Consider the following 18,509-nt stretch of genomic DNA (forward strand, 5'->3'; position numbering starts at 1 on the left):
CACGGCTTGGTCACCTGGCAAGGGCGTGAGGGACCGCCCCGCAGTCTCTTTTATGAGGACACTGATCCCCTTCGTGAGGGCTCTCCCACATGCAGTCTTGGGAGTCTTTCTAGTGATCTAGCCCAGCAGGCCTCCCAGACCACCGGAGACCTCTGGAGGGGCCAACGGGAGTCCCCCCACCTGGCTTCAGCCAGAGGTGCTCCCCCAGACCTGCTCTGACCCTCGGTGCTGAAGAGAAGGATCTGATGCCTGAGAAAGCTTGACACCCCTGACTGGGGCGGTTCCTGGAGGCTGCACAGGGCCCTTCCACCTGCCAGGAGCCCGCCTGGCCTCAGCCTGCCTCTGGGTTCCAGTCTGGCTTCAGCTTCCTCAGGGCCACAGGAGGAGGACCGTGAAGAAGACAAAGCAGGCCTCGGGGACTGGGCGGGAGTCTACCTGGAGCCCACTTCTCGTCACTTGCTGGCCTCCCGGGGGTGGAAGTGGTCTGACTCTCCCTGCCCAGGGCCCTGTGGGCAGGCCCAAGCTCTGGGAGCAGCAGGGTCTGCAAGTCCCCTGGCTAGCCGCTCACCTCCCACCTGACCTTGGGCAGGCCATAGCTTCCAAGTTCAGGGCTTCACGTCGGTGCCTGATGGAGTCCTTCCTGTGGTGCTGGCCCCAGCCCAGGGCCCAGGCGATGCTGATGGCTTGAGTCTGGCTCTATTGTCCTGAGTGTTTGCTTTGTCTCTCAGCCTCGCGGCCTCTGTGAAGAGGATGAACTTGCCTCCTGTCACCCGTGCCAACCAGGAGGCCGGGGGGCACAGTGGTGAGGAGTATGGGCTTTGGGGTCAGCAAGACCCGGGTTCAAATGCTGGCTTGTCTCCTGTTTGAGTGTGTGACACACACGTCAGCTTCTCATCTGGGAAATGGGGTTGACAGGACCTTGCTCAGAGGGTTTGTGTGAAGATTTAGCAGGGCACTGCATAAAGCCCTAGAGTAAGCTCTCAATAGATGGCAGGATTGCCAGGGACTTGTGAGCCTGCTGAGAGACAAGGTTTAAAATACTAGAAAGTGTCTTGTCACGGTGGCCTAGGCTTGCTGTAGAATCCTGAAGGCTATAAGTAAAAGCCTCACGCTGGTGCAGGCTGCCCTCATCCAGCCACTTCATCTCTCTCCAGAGGTTCCTCCACTCCCGTTCACGAGCCATGAGCCCCTGGGGGCAGACAGCAAGCCTTGCCACATTTTGTCTTATAAACTCCCTTCGGCCTGAATTGAATGACGCCAATGGCCAGGTGGTGGCTCTTCAGAACAACTGGGATGTGGATGTCTCTGTGATGAACAGAGCCGTGGGGAGAGAGCAGAAGTGCCCGCCTTCCTCCTTCCCTTGTGGGGCCTCTGTGTGCGAAACTGGGCAGGGCTCAGCCTCCTGGTTGTCCGTGCCTTTGGGACCTGGCTTGTGTGTGTGACTCCAGAGTTTGACAGCAGTGTGAACAGGTGCAGTCCACTGCCAAACCTCCCGCCCGAGACCCCAGCTGCAGCTGACCATCCACGGAGCTTTCTGTAGCCCTGTGACTTGGAGATGGAGGAGGCCAGGCAGACAGAGGTCAGGTGGTCTGGCTGCAGTGGCTGAATGCCCCACAGCCACCCTTTGACCCCCAGGACAGTTGACTTGCCCTCTGCTGTGCTCTCTTCTTCCAGGTCACCCCTGTCATTTCTGCATGTCCCAGCCCAGCTCCTGTTTCAGGACCCACTGCAACACGGCTCCGTGAAGCCCTCCTGACTCCCCCGCCCCTCCCCCCGTGCTGGATGACGTTTCCTGCTCTCAGCTCCCAGGATGCTGCTGGTGGTCATTACCTCATAGCTGTCTAATTTTTAAAGTTATTAAAAAACATACTTATTTTAAAACTCAAGCACAATGGGGATTTATACAAAAAAGGTTGCTCTTCCCACATCTCCTCCTCTCCAGTCCTCCCCCTTCTCAACCCCCGAGTAAGCTCCGTGAAGGTCTTGGAGGGTCCTTGCATGTATTTCTTCCTGATTCGCATGCCTGTGTCCACCCCCACGCACACATATTGTGGCAGGCAGTCTCCAACAGGGCTCCCACAGACCCCGACTCCTGGTATTCATCCCCCTGTGGGAGGTGGACCTGTTGACTCACTTCTAATAAATGGAATATGGCCAAATGAATAGGATGTCACTTCTGTGATTCAGTCCCAGGAGACTGTGACCTCTTGGTTTTCTCTCCTTGGCTCTTGTCACATCCTGGCTCTGATAGCCTGAGCCACTTGGCAAGGGACTGAGGGTGGCCAGCAGCCAAACACCATTGACAAACTGAGGCTGTCTGTCCCCAAGCCTTGAGGAGTCCCATGCTGCCACAACCCGGTGGGTGAACTTGGAAACAGAGCCTCCACCAGTCAAGCCTTTGGATGACTGCAGCCTTGGGAGACCCCCCCCCCCCCCCCGCAGGGTACCCAGCTGAGCAGGGTCCCCAACCCAGAGAGACCATGAGACAATGGATGTGTGTGGCTCCAGCTGCTCTGCCGTGGGTAATGTACGAGGTGGCAGGTGGCCCATCCACTGTAAATGCTGATGCTTTTAGGGTAAGCTCACGCCACGGGGACTGAAGAACCAGCAGGGACCCACAGTCCCGCTGGTAAAAGACAACGCAATATTTCTTTCCAAAAATTCAGCCATTTCTGTTCCCACTGTCCTCACATCTTCATCAGAACTGAATATGATCATTACTTTTACATTTTTTTTTTCCAACCAAAGGGCAACAACGGTGGCTCATTTTGTTAGAGTTGGCTTTTCCCTCCCTGTCAGGGAAGCTGAGCTGCTCATACCGACGGACAACCGTTTTATTCTCGTATTTATTGTTCAACTGTGTTTTATTAGGCAAGACTTTATTGAGCTCTTACTGGGGCCAATGCATTATCCGATTAATAAGCTGATCAGGTGAGGACCTTGCCTTCAAGAGCTCACAGCTTAATGAATACACACAGATATACCAAATATCACGATGAGAGTGGAGATAAACAGTTGCACCAGTGTTCTGGGAACACAGACGTGAAAGAGACCAAAGCTTCCTGGGCTTCCTAGGGTTGCTTGAGAAGATCCACGGAGGAGTAGGAGTTTGTCAAATGAGGAAAAATACAACACGAACAAAACCCCAGCATGAGCAGGTCAGTGTGTAGCCCAGCTGGGATGGAGGAGGTGACGGGGCCAAGGTGGAGCAGGCCAGGCACGGCTGATCAGAAGACATGGCCTTTGGACACCGTCACCGGGGCAACGGGGAGCCTGACATGACTGGGCTTAATATGTGCACGTGCCACGTCTCTTCGCATCAGCTTCCCGGGTGTCCTTCCTAGCCCGTGCGGGCCTCCGACAGATTCACAGACTGGGCGGAGAATTAGGCCCTGACCCATGGACGGGTCTGAGCAACTGGACTGAAGACGTGGCGTGGCTATGGGTCGTAAGTGGAGGCGCAAGAGATTCTGGAAGCCAGAGGAGGCACCCTGGAACAGGAAGATGGTGGAGGATCTCAAACCCCTGCCTGTGGTCGGTCCCGCATGGGCCCCTGCCACTGACCGTTGACAGGGAGCATCCTCATGGCTGTCCGTGAGCCCAGGCACAGGTTTCCCTTGGGAGCTCCTCAGGGATGACGGGTGGCGCTGCCCCTCAGGCAGGTGGCCTGTTCCTCCCTCTCCTCTGCCTGGCACCTTCTCCCTGAGCAGCCATGACGGAGGTGAGCGCCGTCCTCCTCATTATGTTCTTAATAAGATTTGATGTCCTCATGGAAGGAAGTGGATGAGCCGGAAGGAGCCCTTCATACTTCTCCCCTGCAAAAGCCCTTCCCTGACAAATGCGCCTCTCTACCCCCATGCATGGACTCCAATCAGTCTTCTCTCCATCAGAACCCCTTGGGCATTGCCAGCTTTCCGACTGTCACCCACAGGTATACAGGCCGGCTCCTGTTGTTAGCAGGGCTGCCCATGGCCTTGGCTGTGTTGAGGACTTATGGCAGGTGGTTCTGCCAATAGTGAGAGCCATCTTAAGTCTTGAGAGCATGCTGCTGGCTGGGCCCGGGGCGGGGGGTCCCTGAGGGATCTGCCTCAGTCTTCTCCATAGTCCTGGGATGTTTTAGGGTTATGATCAGCACCCCTGCTTTACAGATGAGGAATAATGAGGCCAAGGTGATGCCGTGACTAGGGAGTGGCCAGGTCCTGCACTGGTAATGTAAGATGGCTCTGTGCGGAAGCCAGGGCCCTGATATTCACCAAGCAAACCCTCCATTGTGGGCTCCCATTGGAGGCCTGAAAGGGACGCGACCCTACATGGTACCACTGGTGCAGCGTCTCTGCAGGGGCTCCTCTCTTTGGGACCAGGGGGTGGGGGCTGGATGCCTATTTTGGTCTTCTGTCCAGTGTGAGATGACCACGGGGCGTGTCTGAGCCTCTGACCTTCTACCTGCCCCTCAGCCAAAGGAGGTCGGGCTTTTTACCTGGAGGCGTAACTGAGTGTCAGATGCCAGCAGAAAGCTCGGGCTTGGAGGAGTGGGTTGGTGGCAGGAGAACAGGGTCAGGGCGAGTCCTGGAATGACCACCGGGGGTCTGACCTGGCAGTGGGCAGCTGGCAGGGCTGGGAGACCCCAGGAGGAGGTGCTCAGTGACTTTGGGCGCAGGCATCTGGATCTTCATCTGTGTCTGGCTTAGTTTTTCTTCTTTCTTCTTCTTTCAATATGGAAATAACATTTTTTTTCCTGAACATGAAAACTCATGCTCTTTTAAAAAAAAAAATCAGGCAGTATAAAAGTTTAAAGACAAACATAAAAATAGTCCATAATCCCCACCATCCAAAAATAGAGCCCAGATCAGGTTGGTTCTGAGCCATTTAGACTGTTCTGTTTTCCAGGATGGGCTTGGCTGGTGGGCGCTGGAGGCCTTCTTACTTCTCCCGGGGCCGACCCCTCGTTTCTCACTGGCCTCTCACTCCTGGACGGCGGGGATGTGCTTCTTTGGATGCATCCTTGTTTATGTCGATCTTCTTGGTGGCCATTTTTGTCCCCTAAAATACAGAAGCATGTGTCTCGAGGACCTGGTCATGGCCACTTCCCACACTGTCCGGCCGCCGGCTTTCATCCTGCTTGTCTCTGCCCGGCCTGGACAGAGGGCGCTGGGGTTCGAGAAGGACAAAGGAAGGGAGGGAGAGGCTCAGTGTCCTCCCAGAGCAGGGGAGGAGGGCGATGGAGGGGTGGGCATGCTGGGCACCAGGCCGGCAGGAAGACGGCACCTGGAGAAGGGGGCGGGGGAGGCAGGTACCTGGGCTTGGGGTGATGGACAGAGCTTGCCTGGGGAACTTGACATTCCAGAGGAAAACAGATCCCTGGGCCGTGAGAGAAGGAGATGCCAGACTCACGTCCATCCATCAAATATGCGTCGACATCCATCCCACGAGTCGGGCTCAGTGCCAGGCCTCGGAGTTATGCGATTGAATAACTCATGGTTCACGCCCCTGCGGTGTGGAGAGGAGGGGAGCTTTGACCTCTCAAGGTCAAAGGTGTTTGGGAGGAGGGCGTCAGAAGGGGAGGGCTGGGCACTCCAGCTGGGAGAACGGGGTTTGCCTGCTGTTGGGCGGAAAAGTGGAGCATGATTGACAGGTGGGTGAGGAGGAGGAGGAGGCCTGGAGGGAGTGACCTGGGTTAGGCCGTGCAGCCAGGGGTGAAGGGCTTCGAATGTCCCCAAAGGGATTCATTCTGTAGGTCTTCAGGGACCTATGGAAGGTTAGAGCGAGCCAAAGATGTCATCTGGCAGGATCCCTGAGGCCACCATCATGGAATCTGGTTGGAGAGAGGAGACTGAGGCGAAGGAACCAGGCAGAAGGCTCCACGTGGCCTGGGGAGAGAGAAGCATCCGGGCCAAGGCCCAGGCCTGGAGCCAGAGACCCTGGGGCCAGTGTGTGAGGAGGTATTGTCACAGAGGAGCTGTTCTGGGCACTGGGGGGCAGGAGGGAGGGAAGTGGCCAGCTGGAGGGGGAGCTCTGGCTGTCCAGTAGGGGAAGGTTCACGGGCTGAGACAGGAAGTGGGGTGTTGGGAGGGTCGGCGAGACAGGACGCAGCCGTGTCAGCCAGAGAGGTCAGCCCACATCTTAGTCGGTTTTGATTTTTGATTCTCACGGACTCAGAGGGGCCTTGGTCACCCCACCCATCCCTCATTTCATGGATGAGGAAACAGACCCAGAGAGGGCAGAGGTGGGCCCAAGGTCACACAGCAAGTCTCTGGACAAGCTGAGGCCACAGCCAAGGTGCTGTGATCCCTAGGACAGGCTGGTCCCTGCTCACTAGCTGCCACCAGTGGTGACAGTTCTGTGGGTTCCAGAATCAGACACACCGGGCTTGGGATCTGGGCTCTGCCACTTCCTGGTCGATAGGCATCTCAGCCCCTGTGAACCTCAGTTTCCTCATCGGTGGGATGGGCCACTCACCCCTGGTCTGACATGCAATCAAGAAGACTGGCACAGGACAAACACGCCTGGCGGCTGCCGATTCTCCCTGTCCCTCAACATTCGCACCCTCCCCCCTCCGGGCAAATCTTCTCAGTCCTATCTAAGATCTTTCAGCTTTTCTGAAATGGCCAGCTTTAGAGTTACTCTGTGTTCACTGGGCAAATTTCTTACCTTCTCTGTTTTCATCTCTAAAAAGGGGAGATGATCCTTACTTCTCAGGATTTGGGGGGCATTAAATGTCACAACAGAGGGGGGGGGCTTGTGGCGCAATGCCCGGCCTCTGGCACCCACTTTCCCAGGGGCAGCCTTCCCCGAATAGTGACAATTCCAACCCTGGTGCCATCGGTGGGGTCCCACCTGCAACAGAAATACCAGTGAGCATGCGCCTGGCATTTCGAGGGACCCTCCAGGGTGCCCTGAAGCAGTTTGAAAGCCTGATGAAGGAAGAACGGTCTCCTCTTTGCTGCGTCTCTTTTAAACTTATTTGGCTTTGATTTCTCTATTTGCTACTAACCATGTTTGAGTTACCTGCCTCTGTGATCTCTACATTAAATACGACTGTTCAGAGTCAGGAGGAAGCTGCGTTCATTCGTGAGCCTTTCCCCTTTCTATTAATAAAAACAAAGCATTTGACATCCCTTAGGTCACAACAAAATCTATTGCTTTTTTTATGAATCAGTAGAATTGGAAGGGACTTTAGGGTGGTCTTGGACTCTCTGGACTCCTGGGTTACCATGTATGATCTTAAAGGGCTTCACTGGAATTTGCTGTGGTGTTTGTTCTAAAGAGAAACCTACCATTTCATGCTGAGGATAACAGCTGAAATCTTTAGTCTCCGGGCCTTTGCACGTACTCTGTCAGGAATGCACACTCAGATAATCCTATAGTTTCTTTTTTATTTCTTAATAAATCCTCTTTAAACTAATATTCTTTATAGATATTAGATGTTTCTTTGTTTCCTTATCAGACAGGCCTTCCCTAACTACCTTATCTAAAACACCTCTCCTATGCTGGGCTTGATGGTGCATGCTTGTAATCCTAGCAGCTGGAGAGGCTGAGGCAGGAGGATGGCAACTTTGAGGCCAGCCTCAGCAACTCAAGTGAGGCAATGCCCACCACAGGATGTGAACAGCTGGCAGCAGGTTATTCTCTCACCAGGTCTCAGCCCCATCATTTGTGCCAATCCCCTCCTCTTCTTCCCAGCTCACCTGCCGGAGCTCTACCCCCTTTCTTTCCACCTGTCACCATCCTCTGTACCAAATTGGAGATCTTTGAAGAAGGAACTCAGGCTCTTGACTCCTGGACGGGGCTTCTTTCCAGGCTCCAGAGGGATGGCAGAGTGGGAAGGAGTGGATTAAATCAGCCCCACCTGGATTTAAATCCTACGCCCAGCTGACCACTCAGCAACTGATTCCAAAATCCTGCTGGCCCCAGAGACCTGGGAGCAGGTACACCTGCCTGATGGCAGTGGGCAATCAGGAAGAGGCCAGGGCCACCTGTCCTCGGGGTCTACCCTTTCTCTTCTCAATTTTACCAGAAAGAACAGGGGGTACAAGCCCAGCTTCTCTACCTTCAGCCTCTGAGACTGGGGGTGGCAGGTTGACAGTGGCTTATCTGAGACTTCAGAATGGCAGGTTCCTGTTTCTGAGATGCCCCAGGCTTGTCCACAAGTTTTTAAGTCACCAGTTGCAGGGGAGGGCTTTAAGGAATCTTAAAATATCCTCCCCAACCTTGGGTCCCTCCTCTACCTGTCTCCAGGGCCTTCTTGCTCCCTGGTGGCTCAGGGCACCGGGTGGTACCTTGCTGTGGAAGGAGCACCTGGGCTTGAAGCCAGAGCATCAGGGCAGACATTTAGCCTCCGACACCTGCTCACTGGGTGACTCCCAGGACATGCTTGCTGAGTGGGGTATCTTCAGGTATCTTGGGTATCTTCGGGTCCCCATTTCTCCATCTCTAAAACTGTTTTGCTTTTTTAAAAGACTGTGGTGAGGATTTATGTGATGAAGTTAGTCAGAGCTCCTCAAACTTCTCCACCAAAGCAAAACCTAACTGCGAGAGAGAGAGAGAGAGAGAGAGAGAGAGAGAGTAAACAGATACCCTGGGGGTTTGAGGGTGTAGCTGAAGGCAGCCCCCCACTAGCTCAGAAGTTATTTGAAGTCTTGCTACAGCTTAAAAATTCATGTGAATTTTGCATTCAGCTCCATAATGTATCCATGTGGCTTCTTTTAACAGAGACAGTGTTTTAAGTTGCTTCCCATTGGGTCATTTTAACGCCAGCAGGATGGGGCCGTGTTTGTCATGTGGCTCGCATATTCCCCGGCACACAGATGGGAGCCCCCAAGGGTTGTGTGTATCTAGTTTAAGAAGCATCCTTGTAAGGAGAAGTGTTCTGGAAAGAGCAAAAAATGCTATATAAAGGTCAGGGAGTTTTAATGTGACTGTTGGCAGTAATGGGAACACATCCATCAGTGAGCAAGATGGATGACGGGAAGGGGAGGAAGGAAAAGCAAGTGGAGAGGAAGGAATAGCAATGGGGTGGGGGTGGGGCACCGGCCAGCACTGAATGCAAATCCTAACCAGGCCAGGCTCCAACCACATGTCCTTGACTTAGAGCACCTAAGCAACAGGGGAGATTTCTAGGTGGATTTGGGCTCAGGACAGTGGACAGTAGGTGCCAGGGCCAGCTTGTGCTTGGCATTGCTGAAGTCCTCTCCTGCTGGGTAGGATGCTGATCAGTGTCATATCACAGGGAGTTATATACTCCCTGACTCCTTTGGCTTAGGGTGACTTTTCTATGTACCACCCCCCCCAAACCTCTGTCCTCCCACCATCTATGAACTCCTCTATTCCTCTTATAGCCAAAGGCATGTGAGGTCCCTCCAGCAACCTCTCAAAGTCCTTGTTTTGAGGCCCTTCATGTCTGTCAAGGCTCACTGGAGGGTTACAGCAAAGTCCCAGAATTCCTCTGGTAGGTATGCAGATTGGGTTCCGCTGTGTCATGGACTGTAGGTGCAAATCCTTTTAGTCTCTTTTCCACTCCCCTTAGTTTCTTTTCAAAATTGCAAAGCTCCCATGCAGAAATATTCACACTTCACAATATTGCAGTGTCTGAAAGCAAATATTTCCGAAGAACTGTGGGAGCACAAGCAAACACCTTCCTTTTTTCCTCTGTTATTTCTGGGCAAAAGCAGATAATGAGTTACCCTTTTCACAATTAATGTTCAGTGGATTTTTTGCTCTGTTATTCGGAGCAAATATAAACAGGGTAAGTTAAAGGCACGGATTATTGCAAAATAAAATTGGGATACACGAAGCTTAAAAGTCTTAATTTTAAACTACTCCTCACAATAGGCCAGAAACTTGATCCTCTATAATTCTTTGCAAACAACGTTTACATTTTATTATTGAATGTGTCTTCTATCAGCCTGTGATGAGATTTGGCTCATGTTTTTGCATAAATATAATAAAAGGAGGCTTCCCAGTGAACATAGATTTAGGGAATCGTGTTTACTTATTTCTCTCAATTCAAAAGAGTATGAACTGGAATTTTTTTGTTTCAGTAATTTTTTTTTTAAACACAAAGGCTGAGTATTGTTTCTTTCCACAAAGAACACAAGCCAATCTGGGGACAATTATCGTTTTCTATTTCTCTCTGGGGACGGCAGGTCCATACTGGAAACGTGCCAATCAGCAAACAAGGCTCCATGCTACCCAGTCAGGCTGTAGACCTGGTATGGAGGTGACAGAGGGCCCCAGCTCCAGGTCAGCACAGCAGGGGAAAGAGGACCCTCCCCCCAGGAATCCCTGGGTGGGGGGGAGGATATTGTGGAATGAGGCTGGGGAGGAGGGGACTGAGAGGATGGAGGAGAGCTACAGCAGGACACTGGCACTCCAACATTCTTCTTTGTGTTTATCTAGTCTTTGCAGACACCTGCTAAGATTACAGGTAGGGACCCTGCTGATTAGGGGGGGGGGCTGGCTCTGGAATCTCAGAGGCCCCCTTGGATCTAGAGCAGGTAGGAGGCTGTAGTGAAATGGGGAAGGAGTGGAGTCAGTCAGAGCTAAGCCAGATATGAAGCCTTTTCTGCTTCTCAGGGCAGCTTTTTGACTGTGAGCATAGATGTCACTTCTTCAAGCCTCGGTTTTCTCATCTGCAGGATGGGAGAATAATAAGAATTTACTTTGAAAGATTGTTGTGAAGCTTTGAAACCAAAAGAAAAATGTGAGAAAGATACTTCATTTTTTGCCTAGCTTGTGTTTGCCAGTTTCTGGTGGTTGGGTTCAAGCTGAGCGGACATGCCCATGCTCAGAAGTATTGGCAGGTCTGGGTTTAGGCCTCAGTCTACCTTGCATTAAAGTGAGTTCCAAATGTCTGTCTTGATTACAGTTCAAATCTCCAGAGGGTGGGAGCGGTTTTAGCCTACCTCAGGTATCTCAGATACTCAGTAATTGTATTATGAGTTGCATTGAATTGAATTTCCCCTTTTTGGGAGCTTTCCTTTTGTCAGAGCTGTTTCTGCCGTGAAAGGGCCCTGTTCTCCACAAACCCCCACTCTCAGCAGTATTTTCCCAGAACACTTTTCCTGCAATACACACCCACAATCACCAGGTGGCAGTAGAGTCCCGGTCCCTTTGGGGAACCAGGCCACAGCAAAGAGGATTTCTGTCTTTGGGGAGACATTTGAAAATGGATTTCTATTTATTAAACCAGTTATGTGAGATTAACCTACTTACCACTCCCAACTCCAAGCATAGCAAGCGTCTCAGCAGCTAATGAGACAAAACACAAAGTGTTTGGTACACTCAATTATCTTTTTTTAACTAATCCCTAAAGAGCATCTAATCCAGTGCTCTTTCCTTAGGGAAGACTTTGTCTTAACATCCAGGTTTGTTCCCCTTGGTCTCCCCCCCCCCCCACCATGGCTTTCTTCTGCTCTGGCTCGTATTTACTAGTTTGGCCTACACTTCAGTGAACATACTGTGGCCACCCCAGTCAGGGGACACTCACAACCTAGGGTGGGGAGGGCTGGGGCTCTGGAAACAGAGTAGAGGGTCACAAACCCAAATTCCAAGTGTCTGGGCACTTAAGGAGCATGAGTTGAGGGGTCTTGGGCAGCCTGGAGACCTGGGGCTCCATCTAAAGGGGCCACAACCTCTCATCTCCACCGACTGCTCTAGGCATGGCGTGGCCCGACACTGCAAGGTCTTCCCCTTCTCCAAGTTAATTAAATATATAGATTTTTAAACAAAATCTCTGACTTTAAAATTCTGGGCCAGCTTTGTGTTTTGGGTGGGGTTCGAGACTGAAAGAGGGAGCCGCAGGAGGAGGATTGTGTCCGGGAACTGTGGGAGCCCAGGGGAGGGAGAGCCAGCTCTACCTGAGGGACCAATGAGTCATTCAGCGTTTTATCCTTCCTCCCTCCCTGTCCTTCCTTCCTTCCTTCCTTCCTTCCTTCCTTCCTTCCTCCCTCCCTCCCTCCATCCCTCCCTCCCTATCCTTCTTTCCTTCCTTCCTTCCTCTCTCTTTCTTTTTTGGCTTTGGGGATTGAACCCAGTGGTACTTTCACTGAGCGACACCTTTTTATTTTGAGACAGGATCTCTGGGTGCTGAGGCTGGCTTCAAACTTGTGCTTCTCCTGCCTCTCCTGGAACTGGGATTGCACCCAGCAGTAAGTGTCTCTTGTGTTCCTATCATGTGCAAAGCTCTGTGCCAAGTGCAGGGCAGGTGTGGGGGGGCAGCTCCTAGGTGAACAAGGTCTCCACGCCTTCTGGCATGGAGCACGGCCTCCTCAGGAAGATGCATATCAAACACTGATGAGTCTGAGTTCAATACTTCTGCCTCCTTCCTCCTCTCTCATACAACAACTGTTGCCAGCCAATTCCTCCCTGGCACCTGCCAACCCCAGGGTGCACCTCCTGTCCTCAGGTCACAGGTCCCCCCTCAAGCCTGCTTTTCCTCCCCACCTTTAATGTGCCTGGGCCTCACTCGGCCACTCTCTGTGCACATCTCTCTTTAAGAAAAGTGACTGAACATTTGGCAGAAGACACAACAGCACATTTTCCAGCACATCCTCCTGGGAGCTGAGAGAAATGTCACAGTCCGCCCCGTGGCAGGACCTGTGGAGGGTGGCTGCTGCAGGGAGTCGGGCTGGATGCCGGCTCTGACGCTCTCCGCTGTGCGACCTTGGACAGAACAATACGGATGAGAGCTACATGCTTCACACAAGCCACTGTTCTGATTTTGTGGAATGTTTTGTGCCGTGAAGGCAAAGAGTAGGAGTTGTTCTTGGTGCTGTACAACCCCTTTCTCTGTTCAAGTGGAGGACTGTGGAGTGGGTCGAGCACTGAGCAAGTGCACTAGCTTAGCCTTTGGCTGAGCCTGTTGGAGGCCGCAGGGTGAGAGGCAGGCCGGGAGGTGTTCTTGCTAGAAGCTTCGAGGTGCCACCTGGAAGATGGGCGGGGCCAGTGTTCCCATGGTGGGTCTTCTGTCGTTGGCTGTGGGGTGCTCACCTGCCTGAGTCGACCCTCCCCTTCCTGAGGGAGGATGTGTTGTTATTACAGAGGTGAAGCCCACCAGGGGCTCCGAGACTCCTTCAAAATGATCCCCTGTGTGTGAAGCATGTTCACATACCTTTCACTTTTTTTTTTTAATATTTATTTTTTAATTTTCGGCAGACACAACATCTTTATTTGTATGTGGTGCTGAGGATCGAACCCAGGCCGCACGCATGGCAGGCGAGCGCGCTACCGCTTGAGCCACATCCCCAGCCCAACCTTTCACTTTATGACAATCACACTCATGATCGTAATAAAATGCATACTAAGGGCTTGGCAGGCACAGAGTGGGTTCTCAGCAAAGATTTTTTTTTTTTTTTTTTAAGTACAGGGAGCTTCTGATTGTAAACTGCTTGTCAGAGTGCCTGGTGCCTGCATTAGTACCGACAAGTGTGGGGTGAGGCCACGTGTGTAAGGCCCTCGGCACAGGCCGTCTCTGGGGCACGAGGCAGCCAGCCCTTCCCCACCCTGCAGGCTGCTTTCTGTCGGCCTCTCTCAGCTCTGGTGTCTGCCCAGCACTGCCAGGACCTCTGGGCGGCTCCAGAGAGAAGCCTTGCTCCACCCGCCCCAAAGCCACCCTCAGAGGCACGTGGTTCTTAGGGCAGTCTCTGGTCTCAAGTTAAAAATGTGTCCCTTCTCAAGTTTCCCTCCAGGGACCTGCTGGGACCCTGAAGCTGTACCCAGATCTAGGCTAGGGAGGGGATCTCTGGTCACTGAAGCTCTCCCCCCCCTCAACCAAACCCCCTTTCCAGGTGAGCCACCAGACTCCCCAGTACCTCCCAGGTGTTGGGACCACCCTGGTATGATCCCTGAGGACCTATGGCCTGTGCTTAGGTCCTGCCCATCTTATTAGAGATTTGGGGCTGCGTGAATATCGTCATTGGTGGAACTGGAGAAGGTCCCACTCTGCTCCTCTCTAGGCAAATGCACAAATGCTCCCACATACATGCCCCCCCCCCCCATCACAGTTCACAAGAATTCAAGCATGCCACACAGTCAGGTCTTTATACCTTTACAAGGACACCCCTTGCCTACCCAGGTCCTCACACAGGCATGCACCCTGTGTACACACATCCAGGCTCTCACCCCATCTCTCTCTTGCATACACACTTGGGCACACACATAGCCCCCCCCCAGGTCCTTGCCCAGGCGCTCCCCCCCCCACCACCTGCCTCTCTGACAGTTACTCTTGCACCCTTTCAGAAGCTCCAGGTGTCTGAATGCCGCAGTCTGGCTGGGCACAATCAGGAGCCACTTGTCAAAAGAAACTAACTTTATTTTTAGAACCACACACGCCAAACAAAACAGCCTCTCAGGAAAAACCCTCAGAGCCTCAACTGCCACCACCGGCTTTCCACAAGCCTCTCTCTCCCACACAAGCTTCTCTCCACCTCCCACAATCCTCCTGCTCTTGAGGCCGATTGGCTGGGTCACGTGGGCGGAGCCAAAAAAGTCCCCCAATGAGCAGCTCCGTGGTCTGAAAGGGCAGGGAAACAGCCCAATGAGCATCACCGCAGAGGAGCCAATCAGCTAGATGTTGCTGGGCCGCTGTGAGCCAATCATCAGCCGGCAGCTGGAAGTTTGCTGGGGCCCCTTCGGCTGTGGCTCTCAACATCTGAACACAAGCCTTATCTTTCCTCACACATTGCAGGTATTTATACCTGTCCCCACTCATCCGTGACACATGTAGGAACACCCATGGGTAGGCAGGAGCACATGCCCCCGGGCCTTCCCCAAGCAGGGCCCAGGCAGGAGGGTCCTCCACACACCTTGGCACATGCCCTCCTCCTGCTGGCGATCTCAGACCTGCCCGTGCCGCCCAAATGCACCAACACCCCATCCCCCTGCTGCGCGTCCCGACCCCTCCTGGGGGCCTGGAGGAGCTACTCGCTGCAGCGCTGTGGCCGTGATGGAGCGCTTCCTCGGGGCCTCTCTGGCTTGTAACAGATTAAAGGCGAACAGGCATTTGTCACGGGGAAGTGTACCCAGTTGTGCTGGAAAATGGACTTTTCGATGAGCGTGTGAGCTTGAACCTGTCACAGAGGGGGAGTCTGTGTTATTGCAGCCTGCCGGGCCGCGGTGGCCGTCGCCGGCTTATCGGCTGTGGCAGGCGTCACCTCCGACTGAAAGGATCCCATTACGGTAAATAATGGCTTAATCACAGCCAGTTTGTAATGGAGATGACCTCTCCGTGTCCCGCTGGCCTCCTCCGATGGATTGCACCTCTCCACACCGTGACGAACGGCGCTCCACTCTCTCCTCTCCTGAGAGAGCCATGGGCCCAGTCGGACACCAGGCGACATCTCCCAGGGAGGCTGTGGCAAGTGGAGCAAGGGCGAGGACAGCAGAGGAGGAAGGGCACAGATGTCACCCGGCCCAACCATCTCAGGCAGGTGGGGAAGCTGAGGCCGAAGAGGGCAGGAAGCCACCCATGTCCCCTGTCTTGATGCCAGCTCTCAGAGCCTCGGATTTCAGAGGGCAATAATAATGACAGCAAAAGATTCCCTTGGAAGGGAGTCGTGAAAGGGTGGGAGTTCTCCACGTTCATCTTGCTGCACCCCGGGAGGTAAGATGTTCTTACTCCCACTTGACAGATGAGAAAACTGAGGCTCAGAAAGAGCAGGTGACTAGCCCAGGGTCATACTGCAGGTGAGTGGCTGAAATGGGACTCAGCCTCTGGGCCTGGGGAAACCAGTGTCCCTGGTTGTTATGTCCACGGAGATGCCCATCATCTTTTGGGTGGCACCTTAGCGGGGCCACCTGCCACCCTCCTTGTTGAGCAGTGCTGTCACTAAGTCTTTCTGTCCAGTGTGTTCATGCACAGGGAAGTTAGCCGCCATTTCCTGCCTGGAAGCTGTGTGAGCGTCCATCCATGGCTGGCCACTGAGAGGGCTGAAGGTCACTCCATCCTCAGCTCAAGGTCAGGAGTTCCTGGGTGAGACAGGAAGCCTGTCTCTGTTGGCGTCCATACCACGTTACGTGTCCCTGATGCTGACTGAGGGGTTCTGGGCTAGAGGTCAGCTGCACGGTCCCCTTTCCCTGCTCCAAGCCTGGGGCAGTTCCCAGCAGGCTCAGCACGCACATCTGGACATGCAGGGCAGGGATTAAAGGGCTCTTTTCTCCCCCTGCTTTGGCTCCTTTTTTAAAAAAATTATTAGTTCATTATAGTTATACACAATATTGGGGTTCATTTTGACATAATTATACAAGCATGGGGTTTAATTTGCTCCAATTCAGTCTCCACGACTCCCCCTTTTCTCCTCTCCTCCCTCTCCCTGTTCCTTTCTTCAGTTCTCCCAGTCTTTCTTCTATTTATTTATAATTTTTAAAAATCAGTGCTTGTAGACGTACCTAGAGGTGAAGTTCCTGGGTGTATCCACATGCGGCCGCGAGAGCGTTGGTCAGTTCCACTCCAGCGGCCCTCCCTTCCCTTCCCCTTCCCCTCACGGCGCTTTCTTCTATGTCACACTTGGGCCCTGAAGAAAGGGTTGGAGCTCAGGAAGTTTGGGGTTGAGTCCTGGCCCCACCACTGGCCAGCAGCATGACCTTGGACTGTCCCCTGGCCTCCCTGAGCCTGGCTCTCCTCCCCTGTGCCCTACCTACCATACCTTATGGAGGTGTGAGGTTCCAATGGCATCATGCATGTGACACAGGTGACAGGGAACCTGCACAGGAGATGAGATACCATGGGCAGAGCTGGAGACAGGCCAGGGCCCTGCCAGCGGGCTACCAGGAACGGTCCCCGTGTGCTCTTGATGATCCTCATGGAAGGCGGTAATCGCCATGGTGAGTGACAGTCGCTGTCTGACTGTGTGACAGGCACTCTGGTGCCGGGAGTGCCTCTTTAGAGCTCCCCAAACTCTAGGTTATAAGGGACATTGTTATCATTTTACAGAGGGGTCAAATGAGGCCAGAGATCTTGCCAAGGTCGTGTATCTTGCCAAGGTCGTGTATCTTGCCAAGGTCGTGTATCTTGCCAAGGTCTTGGAGCTCGTGTGCACAGACCAGGCTGCTGGCTGGGAGTTGCTGGCTGGCTCCTGTTACCGGCCCCACTCTCTGGGTTTGGGATTTTTGGGAAACCCCTGGAGCCTTTCTCTGCACTGTTGGAGTGCAATGTGAACACTTGTCCTGTTGCCCGGGAGCACCAGTGTGGCCGACATTCCAGTCCAGGATAAGGACAGGAGACGGGGGCAGCTGGAGGGACAAGCTCTGGACCTGAGCTATGTCCAGGAAGGCAGTGGGCCAGGACGAAGAGGGGAGGTTGCAGGGAGGCCTTGACTCTGTGATGAGCTCGCTAAGGCGGGCAGCAGAGAGAGCCAGGGTGGGGACTTCCATCAGAGGAGTGTGCACGGGGCTTGCAGAGGAGGCTGGGGTTTGCAGACCGGCTTCTGCTTCACATTCCTCTGCAGGGCTTCCCGTGACAAGGCTGCTGCCCGTGACAGGAAGAAGGGAAGCAGCCCCTGGGTTTCATTTACTTTGCAATATCTACTCTAGAAAAATTTATGAAGTGCTTATTATGTGCCAGACAGTGGGCCGAGCAGCCACCAAGTTTCACTTAGTTGGCAACGTTTATGCAACAAATATTTATTAAGTGCCCACTGGGGGTGGGGCCAGGCGCTAGAGATTCAGTGGGGAGCAAGACAGACAGGACTCCTTCCTACCCAGCAGTTAGCCAAGATGATGCAAAGAAACCCAGCTCAGTGCCCTTGGAAACACTCACTGGTGACCCACTCTGCACAGGGGCCCATCCTTGATCTCCCGTCACCCTCACGACATGTGAAGAAGCACCATAGTGCTGCCCATTTTTTTTTTCCCCAAGGAGGAAGCTAAGACTCAGAGAGCATAAATGACTTGCCTGGGGTGCACAGCAGGCCAGTGATGGAGCCAATCTCGATCTGCTGAATGTTTGTGCTTTAACCGATGTGATTCGTGCCTACTGACACTGTCCCTGCAGACTTGGGGTCACCCTGGGCTGTGGAGTCAGGCAGGGGGGACGCAGCCCTGCCCTCTGCACCTGAAGGGCTGCTTTTTTTAGTTCTCTCCCTCCCACTCCCACCTACCCTCCCAGCTTCCCCAGCCCCCAGTGTCTGGGCCTTGCCTCCCCTGCAGTTGGGGAAAGCTTATTCTCATGCTAATTGCAAAACTAATTGTTCTTATTGCAAAATCCATTATATAGTATATTTATATTGCAGATAATGAGCTGTTTGGATTAAATAGCTCACTAAAAGTCAATAAAAAGAAATTTGCTTCCCTGTTCCTCCCCTCATTTTTCACGGGCACCGTTAACACAGCCGTCGTTCTCCCTGAAGGCTGGAATTCATTAAAGCGCCTGGAGCTGCAAGGGGGTGTCGCTGGGTGGGTTCTTCCTCTTCCCCGTTAAAAAGGCAGTCATTCGAGGGAAAGGGTGGAGAAGAGGGCTGGAAGACAAGGCGCAGGTGCTTGCCCCTGGTTTTGGTGATGCAGGTGTGACTGCCAGA

The sequence above is a fragment of the Marmota monax genome, unplaced genomic scaffold, assembly GCF_021218885.2.
Source record: "Marmota monax isolate L192 unplaced genomic scaffold, Marmota_monax_Labrador192_F-V1.1 WCK01_AAM20220418_F8-fsc00008, whole genome shotgun sequence".
Classification (NCBI taxonomy): domain Eukaryota; kingdom Metazoa; phylum Chordata; class Mammalia; order Rodentia; family Sciuridae; genus Marmota; species Marmota monax.